General features: G+C 40.8%; 1 pseudogene; it reads right to left on the bottom strand.

Moving 5' to 3' along the window:
* Positions 1 to 267: 267 nt before the first annotated feature.
* LOC139355070 (FK506-binding protein 59-like) lies at positions 268 to 1,208 on the bottom strand (annotated as a pseudogene).
* Positions 1,209 to 13,754: the final 12,546 nt, after the last annotated feature.

Genomic DNA, 13,754 nt, shown 5'->3' with positions numbered 1-13,754 from the left:
AACATTTAAAAGCTCTGTCCTACAATCCGGCGTTTCCTTGCATATCCTAGCCTTCGAGTCCTCGTGATGCTCCTGCCGATTCCCCCGGCGCTCCCTCGTTGCTCCCTCGACGCTTTTAACTCCATTGAGTCTCCACAGCGCAGGTCGTCCTCCTCGTAGCAACTTCAAGTCTCCAGCGCCGATATTTCCATCTGTTCCCACTGGGCATCGATACCCATCAGCTATCTATAACCCAGCGGGGCTCCCCATGATATCGATACCCATCAGCTACCGATATCCTTGGGGTGGCGTTGCCACTTGCTCGCTGCGATATTCACCATGAACGATGTTTCCATTCTGCGTGTGCCCATCGATCGCACTATCGTCCAGTGCCAAACGACCGCCTATCGAGGAGCCCCCGTCCCTGGCTCATGGTGATTTTGCAACCTTCTTAGGTAAGTTTTCCCATTTCTTTACTCCTTTCTATCTCATCTTTTCTCTCTCCTTTCGTCTCCTTTTGTCTCCTTTCGTCCTCTCTCGCCCTTCACTCGTCCTCTGCCGGCTAAACCTGGCTCCAGGCCGGCAACACTCGAGAGCGGGTGCGGAGAGGACTTCGCATTTGGCTCGCAGCAGGTAAGTACTGTGGTGTTTGTTTTCTGCTTCCTGCATAAAACCCTTTTGCATTTCAGGTTGCAGGAGCCGCCATGTATGCCCCTCTCCGTAGTCAAACTCCACATCACGATCCTCAAACATGCGGCCCTCGAAAGCACCAGAAATGTGAGCCTTGACGAAGGCACCATCGCTGGGAGTGCGCTCAATGGTGCGGTCAATGCTGCCGTCCTGATTTGGACTTAGATCCTCGCCCTTCCAGCTCCGCATCTCCAGCTCAAAGATCAGAGTAGCATCCCGAAGAATGGCGGGCGGGCTGCCGGCAGCTCCGTAAGCGTAATTGGGAGCACATGTGAGGAAGCAGCGGTCGCCGATCTTCATGGTGGCCATCCCCTTGTCGAAGTCCTTGATAACATTGCCTTTGCCGAGCGGAAATTCGAAGGGCTTATTGCGGCCGACGCTGGAATCAAATTCCGTGCCGTCGACCAGGCGACCCGTATAGTGCAGGGACACAGTGCATCCGGTGTGTGGCGTCCCTGTGCCATTGCCCTCCTCCAGGATCTCCTTGAGCACGCCGCCCCTGACAAGTCGAATTTATTTCCTTCAGGCCTTCTTTTCATTCCTACCCAGATCTACGGTACAGCTCTCTGATCTGTGACGTCTTCCCCCTTCCTTCGGCAGACTGCTGATGCGTGTTCTCCGATCAGTCCCCATCGAGTCTTTGGACGCCCTGGTCTGCTCCCTTTGTGTTCTTGTCGTTCTCGTATATCCTTGCACCTTTGTAGTTGCCCTGTAGTATCCTTGGCGATGCCTTGGATATATAAGATAGGTCGATCCTTGGCGAGTCCCTAGATTTATCCTTGGAGTCACTTCGTAGTATCCCTTGCGAATCGATGCAGTTATCCTTGGAGTGTGTTTGTAGTATCCCTTGAGGATCCTTGAAGTTTTCCTTCGACTTTTTTGTCGTATCCTTTGAGAATCCTTGGACTTATCCTTGGACTCTTTTCGTAGTATCCTATGAGAATCCTTGGAGTTATCCTTGGAGTGTGTTCGTAGTATCCTTGGAGTTATTCTTGGACTCTTTCGTCGTATCCTTTGAGAACCCTTGGATTTATCCTTGGAGTATTTTCGTAGTATCCTTTGAGAATCCTTTGAGTTATCCTTGTAGTTTCAATGTTGTTTTGCGTCTGTTGTGTCTGCTTGTTGTAGCCGCTCGCTTATGTTTTCCGTTTTTTGCTGTTTCAGCTCGCTTACGTGGATGATCCGCACTTTCCGCTCTTTTCCTGTGTTTACGTGCCGTATTTTGCGGATTACTGTTGACGCAAAACCCATGAATTGGTAAGGTCCGTCGTATCTTGGGGCCAATTTTGCTGCGAACACTTCGGCCGCTTTTGATAAATGGTGTTAGTAGCTATTAAAAGCGGTTGCGGAGGATTTTTAGGCGGTTTTAAATGTATTTTGTATGAGTTGTTTTTAATTGCAAGCATATACTCATCCCATAATCAGTGTGTTTGGTATTCCACGGAATCCTCCCGTTTTATTGCATTTCAAATATTGTGACCCCTCGTTATCTTCTGAGAATGACCAGGAGAAAGTGAACGTGCGTACCCACGAACCCGAGTCTCACCCCTACCCTCGAGTCCTTACTCATGACTGCTTGTGCGCGAAGGTGTGAAATTTTAATTTTGTGAGTTTTGTTCAAAATGTGCCGTTTTTATTTTAGAACAGAGAAAATGATACTATTGGAAAGGGCTTGAAAAATGCTTTCCAATGATACCCATTTTTTTTATTTTTTTTTTTATTGAGGGTTTATACTAATTACGGTATCAGCGGTCATCGTCGTTTTTTGCCATTTTCAGTCGAGTAGTGGGAATATACGGGAGCGGCGGTTTTCGCAGCGGCGATTTGGACGCTGCCGAAACTGTCGCTGCGATGATCGCCGCTGTACGATTCCTTTTGAGGAGTGTGTCTAGGAAAAATGAGCTGAAGAATCACTTTAATGTTCAAATTGTATAATACTTATAGGATCACTTTTTAGGGCTGAGGATTTACACACTTGTTTGTGTCTACGATAAAGTTAGACGGGTGTGTATAGAAAAATTAGCTAGTGTGATCACTTTAAGGTTTATGTTTTAAATTTCTTATTGGGAACACTTTTCAGGGTTTATATCTAGAGGCCACCCAATAATATTTATGTATAGGGTAAGAAGCTTAGTTTTAAGAATTTCTTAAAACGATGCACTGAAGCGGAAAACTGTACCGAATTTAAAATTCTGCCTCCTCCCGTATATTCCCACTACTCGACTGAAAAAGGCAAAAAACGACGATGACCGCCGATACCGTAATTAGTATAAACCCTCACTAAAAAAAAATAAAAAACAAAATTGATATTTCTCAAGTCTGTGTTCTAAAATAAAAACTGCACATTTTGAACAAAACTCACAAAATTAAAATTTTACACCTTCGCGCACAAGCAGTCATGAGTAAGGACTCTAGGGTAGGGGGTGAGATTCAGGTTCATGGGTACGCACGTTCACTTTCTCCTGCTCATTCTCAGAAGATAACGAAAGGTCACAATATTTGAAATGCAATAAAACGGGAGGATTTTTTGGAATAGCAAACACACTGATTTTGGGACATTCAAAACCGCCTAAAAAACCTCCGCAACTGCTTTTAATAGCTTAGCTTAAGGCTTAGGAAATTCGAATAGTTGCATCGCGACATCTTTTACCAATGCTGGCCCGACCTTAACTGACCATTTATTCATATCTTGCTTTCACAGAGATTGCCTTTCCTTAACCTGTGTCAAAGTTGTACACCTTCGATATTTACCTACATTCTAACACCTCCTACACCGCGTTCACCCCCGATAACTTGTTATCAATCCTTGTGTTCGTTTTCCTTCTAATAACCATTCTACTGGGGTATTGGGCTGCTCCTTATATTCGAGAACCAATCGGATTGGTTCTAGGAGTACAACATGCCTGTATGCACTCCCTGTAGATGTCAACCTGTTAAGTGAACATTCTAGACTATAAAAATGACACCACTCAAATTGATCAGGATCAGTTCTTCAAATGCCTCAGTACTGTATTCTAATAAAATAGTTAAATCCACATCGGTCCTTGTAATCGCGCCTAACAATTCAAATCGTGTCTTTTATTTTTTTAAAGAGTGGGGGAAAATTGTAAACAACATCACAACAAATAACAATATATTTTTTGAATAAAAAAATTAAAACTAAAACCCTAAAAATTGAGTCATTCATTGCTTGTGATTTGTGCACCAAAAAAGTGTAGATGAGTGAGTTTGAAGCTCATTATGCTCAGTGCTTAAAGCCTCGGAATGCCTTCGAGGTTTAAATGTGTAAATCAAAAATAAGGTGTGACTTATGCTCTACCTTAGTTCATAATTATGAATTTGACGATCACTATCAAAATTGTAATGAACCTAAAAATGCATTCAATATTTTAATGAATGTTGAAAACGGCAACCACAAAACAGAAGGCAAAATCATCTGGACGATCATCCCACAACATCATCAAATGGTCTCAAACGGATGAGAATGGATAAGGGTAAAGAAGAACTCAACCAAAAAAAAAAGCTAAGATAAGCGAAAATAAAAAGGATTTAAAATTACAACTTTTATGCCCTACTTGTGGTGATAAATATCTTGCATCAAAGGAACGTCAACACATATTGACCGATAAGCATAAAAATGCATCAGCCAGAGAAGTAAAAAATAATTAATATATAATTCGTCTTAACTCACAAACTATTTTTCCTGTAAAATCATATCGAGTCAATAGTACAGTCCAAAACACTATTGACTTTAAAGATTTTTATCAGCATTGCCAACAAAATATAATTGAAATTATAAAGCATTGCATGATAGAATATAGAGCCAATAAATAACCTAAGAGTTTATGGTACCTATATTAAACAAACAGACGAAGGAGTTACTGTTGAAACAACAAAACATTTTGGGACTGCATATAAATCTGTATACCAAAATGAAAACATTATCGATGAACTAAATATGGCAGTAGATAGCTTATTAGCATCGAGCAGTGAGTTTCAAGAAAAAAACTCTGGTTGGGCAATAAAAAATTTCAATTATTTTGAAATTACTATAATCAAGCTAGAAAACATTCCTGCTAGCGGATACATACAGGCCCCGAAGAAAATAAGAGCCCGAAATGCACTTATAAACGTACAGAATACTGACGTATTTTGTTTCAAATGGTGCATACTTTCATAGCTAATAAAACTCATGAGAGTGCTACATTTACAACAGCAAAGGAGGAAAAGTATTCACGAGAGAAAATGACAAAGCCCACAACTTACCACTTTAATATTAATAACGAAATAATTTTATATGACGGAATTAGATTGCATTTTTCAGGAATCGAGTTTACAATCCCGAATAAAGGGATTATTCATTTCGAGAAAAATAATATAGATTTTAGTATAAATATTTGTGAGATCGATGCTGATAGTGACAAAATTATCGGTCCAACGTTTACAACTAAATGTATTCGAACTAACCACATAAATATATTGGGAATAAATAACGTAAACCAAGAAAGAATGCATTACGCTTACATTAAGAGTGTAAAAAGATTATGCTACTCACAGCATTCCAAGGCCAAATCAGGAGGATATTTTTGTGATAGGTTAGGTTAGGTAGGAGTGGTTGGAGACTAAATATTAGTCCCCTCACTTAGGCCACAATGGGCCCCTTGTGATACCACATGATCTCTGAAAGATCCGTTTCCCTAGCTCATGGGTTTTCTGCCTTCGCGAAGTATTCTGTTCTTCTTAAGAAACATAGCAGTTTTTGAATGCTTACGTCCTGAATGGCCGCAAGGTTCGGAAGTGTGTAGCTACCTATGGTTTGAAAGCGCTTTAGGTTATGCGCTGGGCAGAAGCATAGGAGGTGTTCGAAGCTCTCCTCTTCGTCTATCTCTTTGCAGCTGCGGCAGAAGTCGTGGTTACTTAGACCCAGCCTTATCGCATGAGTCCCTATAAGACAGTGGCCCGTGAGGGCATTTAGGAGAGTGGAGATGTCCTCCCTACTACATTGTAGGAGAGTTTTTGTTCTTTTCGTGTTATAGTTTGGCCATGTGAGTCTAGAATTGTGGCATGTTGAGATTGAGTTCCAACGGTTGTTGGAAAGAGTATACAATCTCTGCCTGAGAAGGAGCTTGCAGGTAGCCATGGGCATCCCTACCGTGTCCTTATCACGAAGGATATCGGCGGTTGTCCCCTGTCTTGCCAGCTCGTCTGCTATGCAGTTGCCCTCAATGTTGCGGTGCCCAGGCACCCAGATGAGGTTGATTCTCAGATGAGTGGCCATCTCGTTAAGAGATTTGCGGCATTCAGAGATTGTTTTTGAGCTCGTTGTGTAGGAGTCGAGGGCCCTGAGGGCAGCTTGACTATCCGAGAATATGAAGATATCACTGTCTTTATGTACAGACGTGTTCAGGTGGGTAGTGGCTTCCTGAATTGCCATCACTTCCGCTGCAGATGCCCAGCTTTTGGCAAGTAGGTCCAGGGGATGGAGATCGAGAATTGTGTTTAGTGACTCGGTGGCGGTAGTGCGCAGCGCCCCACTGATGCAGAGCTCTGCGCTCCTTTGGATCTTGTGAAGGATCCGGAGGTTGCAGTTCTTATCTAGAGAAGGCCACCAAACGATGTTTCCGTAGAGGAGAATGGGCCTGACTATTGCAGTATATAGCCAGTGAACTATCATGGGGGAGAAACCCCACTTCCTCCCTATGGCTTTTTTACAAGCGAAGAGGGCTATGGCCGCTTTGCGTGTGCGATCTAGGATGTTATCAGTCCAGAGGAGCTTTTTGTCAAGGATGACACCTAGGTACTTTGCTTGGTTGCTAAAGGTTAGGCGCGTTTGGTGTAGTTTTGGGGGAACTAGAATTGGTACCTTGTACTTCCTTGTAAAGAGAACTAGTTCGGTCTTTTCCGGGTTAACTCCCAGTCCACAGCCAGCCGTCCACCGGGAAAGGGTGGATAGGGCTGTCTCCATTAGATTACAAAGGGTTTGCGGGAATTTGCCCTGCAGTAGGATAACCACGTCATCCGCGTAGGCTACCACTTTTGTGCCCGCCTCTTCTAGAAGTGATAGCAGTTTGTTGACCACCAAAACCCATAGAAGAGGTGAGAGTACGCCCCCTTGTGGGGTTCCTCTACTGACATTCCTGGTCGAGAGGGCCGATCCCATAGTGGAGTGCACTACTCTGCTGGTTAGCATGGTGTGTATGAGTCCCACTATGGGCCGCTCAATGCCCAGTTCAGTCAGAGCACCAGTGATCGCCGTTGGGGTGACGTTGTTGAAGGCGCCTTCTATGTCTAGAAACGCTGCAAGAGAGTATTCCTTATTGTGGAAGCCTCGTTCTATACTGTACACTAGAGAGTGGAGGGCGGTATCGGTTGATCTACCCTTACGGTACGCATGCTGTGCGTCAGAGAGTAGGCTATGGTCGATGGTTAGTCTGATATGGGTGTCAATTAGCCTTTCCAGGGTCTTCAACAAGAAGGAAGAGAGACTGATCGGGCGGAAGTCCTTTGGGTTTGTGTGGGAGGGCTTGCCGGCTTTCGGTATAAAAATTACCTTAACGTCCAGCCACCTTGTTGGAATATGGTTTAGAGCAAGGCAGCCGTGGGAGATGGCTGTCAGCCAGGGAAGGGACATATCTAATGTCCGTTGTAGCTGGGCCGGGAAGAACCCATCCGGGCCAGGTGATTTGAAGGGCTTAAAAGAGTTAACAGCCCACTGAATGCGGTCGGGGTTTGAAATGTTGGCAATACTCTGGTCGTCTAGATTCACCTCTATGTGGAGGTCCTCCACTACCTGGGTATTGTTAGGGAAGTGTGTGTCTAACAGTAGTTCAAGGGTTTCCTGACTGTTTTCCGTCCAGCCATCAGCATTGGTTTTAAGATAGCCAATGGTAGCTGGAGCTTTAGCTAGAATTCTTCTGAGTCTGGATGCCTCCGCAGTAGATTCTATGCTACTGCAGAAGTTAGCCCAGGCTCTTCGTTTTGATATTCTTATTTCCTTTTTGTATAGGCTTAGTTTTGAATGATATAGATTCCAGGAGGATTCGCTATTGTTGTATTTAGCTTTATTGAAGTAAGTTCTACACTCTCTTTTAAGGTTCGCTAGGGTTGGGTTCCACCATGGGGGTTTGTGCTTTGTTTTAACTGTTCTACTTGGGCAAGCCCTTTTTAAGGCCTCACCGCAGATATCAGTAAAAGTGTTAACTAGGCTATCTTATTCTTGACGGTTGCGTATGTGTGTCGGAGGAGCGGGTAGGTTCCTGTTGAGGAGATTTTTATAGTATCCCCAGTTGGTTAATCTTAGATTTTTGTGATAACTGTCTACAGTTTTTCACAGTCAACAACACTACCCACAACAAACTTGAATGCAGAAAAGTGGCCTCGTTTTATCCTGAACCAAATACTACAACTTTATTCCCACTAATCGACTGAAAAAGGCAAAAAACGACGATGACCGCCGATACCGTAATTAGTATAAACCCTTAATAAAAGAAAATAAAAAAAAAAATTGGTATCATTAGAAAGCATTTTTCAAACCCTTTGCAATGGTATAATTTTCTCAAGAACTCAACCAAAAAAAAAAGAGGTAGAATTAGCGAAAATAAAAAGGATTTAAAATTAGAACTTTTATACCCTACTTGTGGTGATAAATATCTTGCATCAAGGGAACGTCAACACATATTGACCGATAAGCATAAAAATGCATCAGCCAGAGAAGTAAAAAATAATGCAAATATAATTCTTCTTAACTTATAAACTATTTTTCCTGTAAAATCATATCGAATCAATAGTATATTCCAAAACACTATTGACTTAAAAGATTTTTATCAGCATTGCCAAAAAAAAATATAATTGATATTATAAAGCATTGCATGATAGAATATAGAGCCATTAAATAACCTAAGAGTTTATGGTACCTATATTAAACAAACAGACGAAGGAGTTACTATTGAAACAACAAAACATTTTGGGACTGCATATAAATCTGTATACCAAAATGAAAACATTATCGATGAATTAAATATGGCAGTAGATAGCTTATTAGCATCGAGCAGTGAGTTTCAAGAAAAAAACTCTGGTTGGGCAATAAAAAAAAAATATAATCAAGCTAGAAAACATTCCTGCTAGCGGATACATATAGGCCCCGAAGAATATAAGAGCCCGAAATGCACTTATAAACGTACAGAATACTGACGTATTTTTTTTCAAATGATGCATACTGGCATTCATAGCTAATAAAACTCATGAGAGTGCTACCTTTACAACAGCAAAGCAAAACAAGGAAGAACGCTATAGTCGAGTACCTCGACTATCAGATACCCGTTACTCAGCTATATGGAGATATGCAAGCAGCAAAGCGAGATTAAAATGCGCCACCTACCGCCGGTATACAGATTTAAGCGTTATGGGCGTTAGAGTGGCCGTGGCAAAATTTTTTAGATCAATCGATAGGTATCGACGAGACCAATACATTTCAGTTAAAATTTTTTATCTAGCATACAAATTGTGGGCGTCACGGGTTTTCGCGGTTTGTGGGCGTTAAAGTGGGCGTGGCAAACTTTTTTTTGGGTCAATCGATAGGTATTGATAAGAACAATACATTTCAGTTAAAATTTTTATTCTAGCATCAAAACTGTAGGAGCCACAGTTTTGGGCGGTTTGTGGGCGTTAGAGTGGGCGTGGCACTGTGCCGAAACAAACTTGCGCTGCGTTAGAAGCTCAGGAATCTGCACGCCAAATCTCAATAGCCTAGCTCCCATAGTTTCCGAGATCTCAGCGTTCATCCGGACGGACAGACAGACGGACAGACGGACAGACGGACATGGCTAGATCGACTCGGCTAGTGATCCTGATCAAGAATATATATACTTTGTGGGGTCGGAAACGCTTCCTTCTGCCTGTTACATACTTTCCGACGAATCTATTGTAGTATACCCTTTTACTCTACGAGTAACGGGTATAAAAAGTATTCACGAGAGAGAAAATGACAAAGCCCACAACTTACCCCAATTATATTAATAACGAAATAATTGTATATGACGGAATTAGATTGCATTTTTCAGGAATCGAGTTTCCAATCACGAATAAATTGGATTTGGATTATTCATTTCGAGAAAAATAATAAAGATTTTAGTATAAATATTTATGAGATCGATGCTGATAGTGACAAAAATATCGGTCCAACGTTTAGAACTAAATTTATTCGAACTAACCACATAAATATATTGGGAGTAAATAACGTAAACCAAGAAAGTATGCATTACGCTTACATTGCAAGTGTAAAAAGATTATGCTACTCACAGCATTCCAAGGCCAAATAGAGGACATTTTTGTAATAACTGTCTACAGTTTTTCACAGTCAACAACACTACCCACAACAAACTTGAATGCGGAAGAGTCGCCTCGTTTTACCCTGAACCAAATACTACAACTTCATTCAAGGGCTTTCACAAAAAATTATCTCCTCCGGTGGTGATATATGCCGATATTGAGGCTGTTTTTGAAAACTATAGAACATGCCTAAATTCGTCTTCAACTTCGTCAACAACGAAAGTGCAGAGGCATACTGCATGTGCGGTATCATTTTATATAGCACATAAATATAATCCTGATCTTAACGAATTGTGGACATATGAATTTATGTAAAAAAAAACAAAAAATTAATTTATTACTATTTTAAAAACTAAATCAAATTTTGTATAATTTTATAGGCGCTGACTGCATACAAAAATTCTGCAAATCACTCAAGGAAAATACCACGAGCTTGTTTTACATGTACTGGTCGACCCCCAAATACCCGATTGCTAGCACAATCCATGAACAGGAAGGCAACTGCTGTGCCTGTGAAAAGGAAATCAACGCTGACGACCTGGACAAATATTTTAATCAATTTTCTGGAAAATACATGGGTCCCATTTATAAAAATTGTAAGCCAAAGTAAAAATTATTAAAAAAATTAAAAATTCTTTCCTGTAGTATTTCATAACTTATCTAAATATGAAATACAAGTTAACAACAAAGGGCTGGCAGCCCGTCAATATGTTCATGATTTTAGCCTGCAGAATTTAAGAAAGCTGTCGACAATATCTAACAATTTTCTATTCTCAATCCTAACAGAAGCAGTGATGACCCTCGTTGTCGCCTTGTTACTATACATCGTATGGAGAAAAATAACCTCCACCAAAGGCATTCCAACGCATCGAGGAATCGTCGAACTGGAGGCGCACTCCACCGGTGCGGCCCCCGTGAAGAGTTGCTGATCTGCGGGACGCAGATTTTCAGAAGGGGAAAAGTTAACAACAGAGGGCTGGCCGCCCGTCTAATAAATAGGAGAGGGCTGACCGGCCGACTTCACCTTCCCCCCGCCGCGATGCCGACTCAGCATGGCAACATGCGCCGGCCGGGCACCGACCTACCTGCCCCCCGCACCCCGTGCCGATTCAACACAGCGACATCCGCCGGCCTGGCACGGGAACGCTGACCGCTCACCGTGCAAGTGGAGCACGGTGAGAACTGCAAGGTCGGCAAAACCTTAGCCGGCCGCTGACGCTGACGCCGACGTCGACGCCGGGACGGTCAATCACAGAGCTCTGGCGGGTGTCGGAGCAGCGAATGGAAGACAGAACTAATTGGACCGGCAAGCAGACTTAACTGGATAGCTTAACAATATTAAATAAAGACAATTATAATGTTGAACGAGAGGTCACCCGAGGGAGAACACTTCAAGACGACACCAATATATTGGAATGGCTAGGTATAAGTCGGTCCTTCCCAGGGACATGCGTGGCTCCTTGGGAAGGACTTAACTTACATTTATTCATTACTGAATTAGAAGGAGACTTAAGCCCCATACCCTGTAATAACGAGCTTTATATAGCGCTAACGCAGACAATTAAAATAAATGCACAAATAGATATAAAATAAGATACATCGATTCGAATAGATTTTTAAATTCGAGCTTAGAAAAACTATCGAGCTACATGGAATTCTAAGTACTAAATTTCAGGGAGAAAAATTTAAGCAAGTGCGTAGGAAGGGTGTTTTTTTCTTACGACTATTTAGGTTGTTTTAAAAAATTTGAGGATACCCAGCTTCCTGACATTGATAGTTTTTACAATTCTTTCAGCGAAGAAAACTGTAGTATAGATGATTACAATTTTGCCCAAAAGGTTTGGAAAACTTTCAATTATAATACTATAAAAGATTATAAAAAACTTTATTTAGAAAGTGATGTTTTAGTTCTGACCGATGTTTTCGAAAATTTTAGAAAAATTTGTCATAAAATGTATAAGCTAGACCAGAGCACCAATGTTATCTTGGGATGCTATGCTCAAGTATACTAATGTACATTTAGAACTTATCAGCGACGGAGACACGTACAATATTTTAAAAAGAGCGATACGAGGTGAGTTAACTCAATGTACCCAAAGAATTTATATAGCTAATAATAAATACATAACTAACTTTGATTCAAGTAAACCAAATAACTTTCTGAGCTACATTAATGCAAATAATTTATATGGTTGGGCAATGAGTCAACCCTTACCACTTTCAGGAATTAAATTTTTAAGTAATGATCAATTAGAATCGTTCGATTATAAAAATATTTCTGTTGAGGGAAATGTAGGATATATATTAGAAGTTAATTTAGAATACCCTACTGATCGGCATGACTCACATAACTACTTACCTTTCTGTCCAGAAAACAAAGTTCCTCCAGGAGGTAAACAGAAAAAACTTATAGATGATTTCACGAATAAAAGCGAATACATTATCCATTTAAAACAGCTTCAACTTTGTATACAACATGGTTTAATTGTAAATAAAATACATAGGGTTGTCTTTTACACAATCATGATGGTTAAAGCCTTATATTGATTTAAACACTGATCAAAAAAACTAGCCAAAAATGTTTTTGAAAAAAAATTTTTTAAGTTAATGAATAATGCAGTATACGGTAAAACAATGGAAAATATCACCAAGCAAAGAAATATAGTATTAGTAAAACATTATAAATCAAGACAAAATATCGCTTAGCGCCGCTTGTGACCGGTTGTGTTTATCTTGTGCTCTGTGATTTTTGTCATTTTGTCATTAATATCTGTGTTACTGGTGCCTTGCTTTGTGTCTTAGTCCAACATAACCAGCCGTGCTTGTGTTTTAAATCGTCTGTTTGTGTTTAATTGTCTATTTTATTGTAGCAATTTTAACAAAACCTAACTCTGTTTTTAACCTGTGCATTTTGTTATTTTAACTTTTGTACGCTGCGGTGCATTTGTTTCAGTAGCTTTTGTTGTTGTTTCCCATAATCTGTAATCTCTCTCTCTTGTAATCTCTCTCCCGTTTCTTGTCGTCGCAACTGTTGTCGTGTATATTTTGTTTGTGTTTCGCAAGCCACGCTCAGTCGACAGCCACTCTGTCGCGCTCTCTCGCTTTCGCAGTCTCTTCGCGCTCTTATCCTTTTGTTTTTTTGTGTGTCTACATTTTTATTGTTTGATCCCAGTGTCAAATTAAGTGAGGTATTTATAATTCTTTTGATTCTTTGGTTTTATAAACAACTTTTTTTCTTAAATTTAAATACTTAAAAATGGCTCTTTTTGTTCCAAGAAAGATTGTCAGTTTGGATCGTCACCTAATGATGTTTTTATTTACTGTAGTCTCTGCAATACAGTCATTCATCCAAAATGTACTGGACTTGTTGGCAGAGTTAAAGATTTTATTGATCTGCGTGTTGGTTTCTCGTGGACTTGTGCCTCTTGCGTTGAAATAGACCGTGATTTGGATGGCTATGTTGCGCTGACCAATGATCGTTTTATGAAACTTTTTGATAAGCTTATGAGCGTAGTTGCTAATTTTAAAGAGTTTAAGGCGGACCTTGATAATAAAAAAATGTCAGAAGGGTCACCTAAACGCAAAAAGACCGCTCCTGCTTTCGTAAATGTGACTTTAGTAAACCCAACAACTTGAGTTCACAATATAACTGGACAAATTTATATAATTGCTTGGATATTGAAAGTGCTTCGGAACTATTTTATAGTGTCATAAACTCTTTTTTCAGTGAATGTGTTCCTGACAGATTTTCTCCTAAG

The sequence above is a fragment of the Drosophila suzukii genome, unplaced genomic scaffold, assembly GCF_043229965.1.
Source record: "Drosophila suzukii unplaced genomic scaffold, CBGP_Dsuzu_IsoJpt1.0 scf_7, whole genome shotgun sequence".
In the NCBI taxonomy this organism is placed as follows: domain Eukaryota; kingdom Metazoa; phylum Arthropoda; class Insecta; order Diptera; family Drosophilidae; genus Drosophila; species Drosophila suzukii.
The sequence above is the reverse complement of the archived record's forward strand: the minus strand, read 5'-3'. Positions and strand labels throughout refer to the sequence as shown.